Source organism: Macrobrachium rosenbergii, chromosome 15 (genome assembly GCF_040412425.1).
Source record: "Macrobrachium rosenbergii isolate ZJJX-2024 chromosome 15, ASM4041242v1, whole genome shotgun sequence".
NCBI lineage: Eukaryota > Metazoa > Arthropoda > Malacostraca > Decapoda > Palaemonidae > Macrobrachium > Macrobrachium rosenbergii.
In genome coordinates this window covers 50,474,298-50,482,745 of record NC_089755.1, presented here as the reverse complement: position 1 = coordinate 50,482,745, position 8,448 = coordinate 50,474,298, and positions in this window count along the sequence as shown.

Below are 8,448 nucleotides of genomic sequence, written 5' to 3'. Positions count from 1 at the left end.
ATAAACAAAGATATGCTTGTATAAAAGCACATTCGGCTGGGATTACAGGAATGACAGAAAAGTACTCAACAGCTCACATATCAGCCGTAACATACATGTTAGGCAGGCATGCTTACGAAATTATGAGAATGTCACAAGGCACACACTAACTAAAGAATGTTTTAATTACTTAGAATGTTTTATTAATTTTTGGATATATCTAAATTCTTCTTAGCCCAATGGTAGCCAAACGATGTGTAGGATAATTTGGTGATCTTTGCTAGTCTATAGTTATAGGACATGGAAAGCTTTCACTGTTCTAGAGCGGTGTCATAGGTAAACGTGAACATGGGACATCCCCCAAAATCATGTCTTCAGTTCGAGCCTTCAGTCTACATTAGATGTGTCTTCAACGGGAGTTGTGGCCAAATCATAAGTAACTATAGTGACAAAACTGTACGTTAATTTTGAACAAACATGTCTGTGAGTGTATACTCCTATGAAAAACAAAAGAATGCAGTGAGTATGTTGACCATTTCTGCTTTCTTAAAAAACCTGCAATAAACCTAGAATAATGGTGAGGCAAATAGAAATTCTTATCAGAAAAAAATAAAAACATTTGCACTGACGTACAGGCCTGCATGATAGACGAGTATATATACGGGGGTTTAACATAAATTTGAGTGTTACTGGTGACTGCTCCGCAAGCAAGGAACCACATTAAGAAATTAAAGAATGAAAAGACACCAAGAGTCGATAGGATTACAAGTGAAATGCCGCTCAGCGTGATTCAAGTTCGTCTTTTCGTTCTAGACATGTTCCTCTAGCTCAGTGGTTCTTAACCTTTTTTTTTTTGCCTATGCACCCTTTCACCATGTCAGAATGTCATCCCCCCGCTCTCGCTCTCTCCAAAATTGTCTGCCTCAAAAGGTGCATTCCAAATAACATGCAACGAAATACTAACATAAACACACAAGCTAGCAGAGAGAAAACCCAGCGTGACCTCTCAGTAGTGGGGACCGATGCTCACGGCGTTTTGTGTGATCCTAGAGCCAGTTTGAGCCTGCCAATCTGTGGTCACAATTCCCCCCATGAAACTCTGAGATTCCCCCTAGAGGGGAACTTCCCCCTGGTTGAGAACCACTGCTCTAGCTACATTACTGTTATCACCCACAGAGAAGAATATTAGTTTGAAAAAACTTATTCAAAGAATATTAGTGTCTTAACATTTAACTGTTAAGAGGTTAGACAAGCATCATGTACTGGATACTATGATAAGCTGTTCAGAGGACTGCCTACATATTTTAGTAGCTGGGTTTGAACAAATATTCTGCAAGTAACTTGTTTAGTTCACATAAAATGTACTACTGAATTCACTTAGAATGTTCGTTACTTAAAGATATCGTTATCACAATTCCAAAGGTGCAATGAAGAGTATAACATTTAAGTTCACAATGAACATCGGGCAAAATAAGTGACGGCTGTTATCTGTTATCAATTTACCCCATAAATTAAAAACACCGCTCGCTAACCTAAAAAGAGAAAACAAATGTTCCAACATGGATTATTTTTTCACGGGATCCTACAAATATAAGTTGGCCACTTTTCCCCATTCATTGCGGTCATTCACTTTCAGAGAACAGCTCATCGCTCTCTGTTCTCAGAATCTGGATGGAGAATATCGATATATTTCGAATGACTTTCCGGAATTCTCAGAAGTTGTATTTTCCTCAACTGGCAATTCAGCGAAAATGTTTATTGGCTTATTTATGTTTATCGATATCCGATAGTCATTACCACGGATATGGGTGCATTGAACTATCCTTGCGCTCTCCTTTCTTTATTATTTCATAAAGCTTGTCAAATATAGGAATGATAACTAATTTAGTGAGCTGGTCTTGGTCCGCGCTGACACAAACATGCCTTAAAATTCTTTTGGAAGGCAAAGTTCGATGGGACGGTCAGCCTAATACCTTTCCTTAGCATAAGACAAGGGCCGAGATCAGATTGAAATTCAGCCACGAAGACGCAAAACTGAAGAGTGCTAATGACGATGATCTGACGAACAGGTTGTCTGTCACATATATAATTCATTTTTACTCCTGTCTTGCCCTGAGTGTGTCATTGCTTCTCGCCCTGTACACTATTGGGTAACAATATATAAATTGAGCTTTGACTGCCATACTCATTGTTATTTCTTACAGAGATGAGTAATATATTACCATTGTTATTACAATGCAATTATCACTATTAGTGCTAATAATATTAGTGGTAATAACATGGAGACATCGCAAAAATATGCAAATGCTTTGCTTGGCGAGGCGTGCCAAAAGCTGCGCGCATTATTTCTTGTTGGTCATAATTAGTTTTCTGTTATTCCTTAACCTACAAAGGCAATAACATTCTAATAAAAGAAGCTGTTTAGGGAATTTTTACACATGAACATACAGCTCTTAATTGCATGCATTCTTTCACTGCCAACAGATGCTTAAGAGTTATATTATTAACTGAGACTCGTGTAACTTACAAGTTATCAAAATCTAAAAGACAAAGTTACGAGTGACTTAAACTATGTGTGCCTATCGTATAGGAACGCATTTTACAACACTACTGCATAACCTGTACATTACTTTTTCAATATTTTCTCATTTTTTTTATCTTTATTTGAACGAAATAAAGGCACACCTGTACGAGAGAGAGAGAGAGAGAGAGAGAGAGAGAGAGAGAGAGAGAGAGAGAGAGAGAGAGAGAGAGAGAGAGAGAGAGAGAGATGGTAAATAAATACGTTGGATTTAACTACATGAGTTATCAAGCAAATAATGTCTTAGGCTGGAATTCTGCAGTGATTCAAGTCTGCTACATTTTTCGATGGTATCAAGTATTGTATCAGAATGATGTCTTGTATTGATCTGAGAAATTCACATAAAAAAGACAATAAGACCGATTCTATGACTCAAAGGTGTTTCATGCTTCTGGGAAGCATGAGAATCTTGACTTTATTATTATTATTATTATTATTATTATTATTATTATTATTATTATTATTATTATTATTAAGTTTCTTTAGAGAAAATAAAGAAAAACAATGCCTTATTATTATTTTTATTATTATTATTATTATTATTAAGTTTCTTTAGAGAAAAGAAAGAAAAACAATTCCTTATTATTATTATTATTAAGTTTCTTTCGAGAGAAGAAAGAAAAACAATGTCTTAGCGATGACGTGAGGAACACACATCAAACAGATGCATCCCGAATGGCCCTGGAGTTTATTGAAGCTTTTCCTAAGAACAAATTAAAAGTGAAACGTAGAGAGAGAGAGAGAGAGAGAGAGAGAGAGAGAGAGAGAGAGAGAGAGAGAGAGAGAGAGAGGAGTTTAATAATAAATGGTCCTCGCTGAATGTAACTTTAAAATGACAGCTCAATCATCGCTAGTATGTGATGATGCGTCTCTTGAGTAACTTTCTCCTCTCTCACTTTGCTGTGATTAAAATATTGCACTAGCTCTCTCTCTCTCTCTCTCTCTCTCTCTCTCTCTCTCTCTCTCTCTCTCTCTCTCTCTCTCTCTCTCTCCTGAAATAATGAGAAAGTCGTAATAGTGGAGGAAAGTAAGCAATCTTATACCAAATACATACATACATACATGCATACATATATATATATATATATATATATATATGTATATATATATATATATATATATATATATATATATATATATATATATATATATATATATATATATATATATATATATATATCATCACGACAAACATATACATATAAATAAGTATATATTATAACGTCTCAGAAGACATCTCAGCAACACTTAACAATGGGATAGAATAGAGCCAGTCACCTTGCCGAGTGGAATCATAATATTGCACCTTGCGTTATAAAAATTAATAAATTAAAATAAAAAAATAAAAAAGAGAAGTTTTGTGAGCAAGAACCCTAAGCTGTCATAAGGCCAGCTTAAATTCTAAGTCATTAAATAATAATAACATCTCGGTGTGCGTATTTGTTTACATTTCTAGTGGTTTATCTTTATTTGATAATTTCATCTGTTTTTCTTCTAAAGAAGCTCATTAAGCATCTTTTTTTTTGGGGGGGGGAGGGGGGTGTTGGGGGATGGGCCTTTAACCCTCATAAATGGACGCTCATTATAAAAATAGTAATAATAGAAAAATTATTTTTCTTTTGATCAGATCGCTTCCCATAAAAGGCATCCGTTCTTTACTGAGAATTGAATTGAAGTGGATATAGAATTTAGGCCAAAGGCCAAGCACTGGGACCTATAAGGTCATTCAGCGCTCAAACGGAAATTGACAGTAAAAGGTTTGAAAGGTGTAACAGGAGGAAAACCTCAGAGTTGCGCTATGAATCAACTGTTAGGAGAGGGTGGAAAGTAAGATGGAAGAAAGATAATATGAAAGAAGGAGTTACAGTAAAAGGAACGAAAGGGGTTGAAGCTAGAGGCCGAAGGCACGCTGTAAAGAACCTTAAGTAACGCCTACAGTGTACCGCATGAGGTGCACTGACGGCACTAACCCCCTACGAGGGCAAGAGGTGAGATTAGATGTAAAAAACGTTTCCTTCAAGAAATGCCATTTGGGTAATGAGCAAGAACGTATTAAACGTTGGTCTTCGCTCGAGGCGCTGAGGAGGCTCCCGAGTCGTAATTATGTTGTAATTACCTGTCGTGATATAATTACAGGTTGCTTTATGCGCGCCTTGTAGTTAAGAGGCTTCTATTTTGGGATCTGAAAAGCACGACGAAGGTTAAAGAAAAATGACATTTAAAAGAAATCTAGAATGTGATGCAACGAATGAAATTGGTATCAGTTCCAAGATCAGGTATTTATTTTGAAATATGTAAGGGATTACAATTAAAATGGCTATTTGAAAATTAAGAGGGCATTGAAAAAATGAATCTTAAGACTCAGACAAGAGTAATATGATAATGAAAAAATGACGTCATACGGAAAGTGAATCCCAAAATCTTTGCAATTTGAAAATATTATGATACTGAAAAATGGTTTCTTCCAGAAGATGCACCTTAAAAATGAGATAATTTTGCAATTTCAAAAGTAAGACGATACTAAAAAGTTGGTGTTTTATATGAAATGAAACTTAAATTTGGGTATTCATTTGGATATGTAGAAATAAGAATGATGAAAATAATCTTAGGGGGATAACGAAGCTTCAAATGTGTTATTCATTTTGAGAGTTGAAAGGGGAGACTGACAAATGAATGGCACATATGGAAACTCTCCAGTTTAACATGCAATGCCGATGGAATTCCATTAGTCTTATCTTAATGAAATGGATGACTTGATAATCACTAAGCTGGAGATTCTTGAAATGTTCAGGACATTCTCAATTCCTGCTGACGGAGAGAGAGAGAGAGAGAGAGAGAGAGAGAGAGAGAGAGAGAGAGAGAGAGAGAGAGAGAGAGAGGTTTATAAACAAAAGCTAAATACAGAGCTGCTGCACTCATGACTCAGCAATTACCACTGTGACGAAATTGTTGGGGGTCCCATTTTCGGTGCAAATATTCGAGCTACAGATATGTCAATAACTTTTTGGATATTTTTAACAGCGCAGGCAGTAAGCCCGTGTCCCAATTATCGCTCTAAAGGTGATATGCCGCTGCAGGTGAAAAGAGACGATGAAAATAGCAGAACCGAATTGCAAAATGTTTCGAGTGGAGGTTTCACCGAGATTAGGTCCCAAGGTGTGACTTATATGGACTCTTAGCAAATCGCGGGGCGATGAAAACAGGTAAAAAATGCGCCGAAGTTTCTTCGGCGCAATCGAGTTTCTTTACAGCGTATAATGCTGCATGAAACTCTCAGCCACGCCCATGAAACTCTCTGTCCCGGCCCATGAAACTTTCAGCCACGGCCAGGTGGTGGCCTGTGTTTTTGGCACCTATAGCTGTGCCAGACGCACGATTATGGCTAGCTTTAACCTTAAATCAAATAAAGACTACTGAGGCTGGAGGGCTGTAATTTGGTATGTTTGATGATTGGAGGGTGGATGATCAACATACCAATTTGCAGCCCTCTAGCCTCAATAGTTTTTAAGATCTGAGGGCGGACAGAAAAAGTGCGGACAGAAAAAATTGCGCACAGAAAAAAGTGCGTACAGAATGAAGTGTGGACAGAAAAAAGTGCGGACAGAACAAAGTGCGGACGGACAGACAAAGCCGGCACAATAGTTTTCTTTTACAGAAAACTAAAAATCGAAATCGAAAGTAATGACTTACTGTACAAAACTATTATTTGCATTTGTAATGAAGATGATAATGATGACGATGAGATTTTGACGTTGCCTGCTTGAGATGAAATTACGACTAAGCCTTTCCATTTTCAAGTCAATTCTGATCAGTATCACGATTTGTTCCAGTTCCCTTAATACTCAGATGGTTAAACTTCACAGTAAAGTTGAGTCATTACCAATGAATGCCTATCACATGAGTCTAAAGCGTTACTCAGACACTAACAACATATCTTCGTTGCCTGATGTGAGCGGCATTTGGTTACAATGAGTTCCGACAATTACAACAGACTTACGGAGTTTGATGCAAGCGGCAATGGGTAGCGACGAGGTTCGAGAACTCAACAGAAAGACTAAGAGAACGGTTTTAGTTTTCTGAAAAGAAAACTATTGTGCCGGCTTTGTCTGTCCGTCCGCACTTTTTCTGTCTGCCCTCAGATCTTATAAATTACAGAGGCTAGAGGGCTGCAAATTGGTATATTGATCATCCACCCTCCAATCATCAAACATACCAAATTGCAGCCCTCTACCCTCAGTAGTTTTTTTTTATTTTATATTATTTATGATTAAAGTTAGCCATAATCGTGCTTCTGGCAACGCAACAACACAGGCCACCACGGCCGGCTGAGAGTTTCATGGACCGCGGCTCATGCAGCATTATACTGAAACCACCTAAAGATAGATCTATTTTCGGTGGCCTTGGTTATGCGCCGTGCAGAAAACTCGACTGCGCCGAAGAAACTTCGGCGCATTTTTTACTTGTTTCCTTTTTTTGCCACCATCATCGCACCCAAACCCAACAGAGCAACAAAATACGCCCCAGCAGCCTAATTGAAAGAATGTCAGGACTAATTTCCGAATGATTACGCCGATCGGAATTCCCATTTAGGCGTAAGCCTATTACCCGGGGATTTGTGCGGGCTGATTCACGAATTTCGGGACCTAATCAACTCTGACGGTTAGACTTTGCCACGAATCACTGGGTCTGATTGGTTCCAGTTACCTTATTAATTAGCTGGCATCCGAGTCGGCGATCTTCCAAATATACAGGTTCCAGCCCAACATACGAGAATAATTAAGATGATTACACATTAAAGAATTTCTGGTTATATGTCTCAGAACCTCCGGGCTACTTCTAGGATCAAGTGAGAGGAATAAAGTCCGTAATATGAGGTATTACTGGTAATAAAGGTAAGATCAAGACTGTAAACAACAAACGAGATAATGACAAAAACACCCTTATTGGCTATAAACCAGTCAAGGACCACCACAAGGCGAGTCCAGACGAAAATAACAGCCTATAACTATTTTTCTTTTTAATATTACAATAACCTTTATGACTGCTATACGATTCGTAACAATAATAAAGGTTAGTCTTATTGTGGAACAGTTCTTGAAGGTATAGTTTACTGCTAAGCAAGCTTCTACAAAACAGACTGCCTATATGCCACCAAGGCTGATAAGCCTACAAAGGCCGCGAATGGTGAGAAGAAAAAACTCTTAGGTGAGGGGAAAGTAGGAGCTGAAAGCGTAAACTACCTGCGTAGATATGGGGGGAAAGGGGGAGAAGGGGTAGGGGAGTCAGGGGGAGGAGATGGTAGGGGAGGTGGCAGAGTTTGGGTTCAGGGCGGAGAAAGGTAGGTACCTCCGTTTCTATGGCAACCTCTCTTTAGAGACCATTCCCAGCTACACACACACACACACACACGCATACAGAGAGAGAGAGAGAGAGAGAGAGAGAGAGAGAGAGAGAGAGAGAGAGAGAAATTTTGGTCATTTTCTGATTATAAATTCCGTAATTTCAAGTCTTTAATATCCATGCTTCTTAAAGAGTAACTTACAGCAGCATTATTAAAATGACAGGTTCACCCTTTTAGGATGGTTTGGAATTGATATCATGGTATAATGCTGTTTAATACACACTACAGACGGACTGATGGATGATTCTACACATAGGACACATACATATATATAGACACAAACGCATGTATATATATATATATATATATATATATATATATATATATATATATATATATATAATACCCAATGTACAAAGGAGCACATTTAACCATTAAGAGATTACTACCCGGGTTACAAACTCGGCTCGCACCCTTACCAACCGATCTGCAACAGTCATCACTCTTCATAAGATAGGCGGGTCATATCGGGAGTAAAACGAAATAT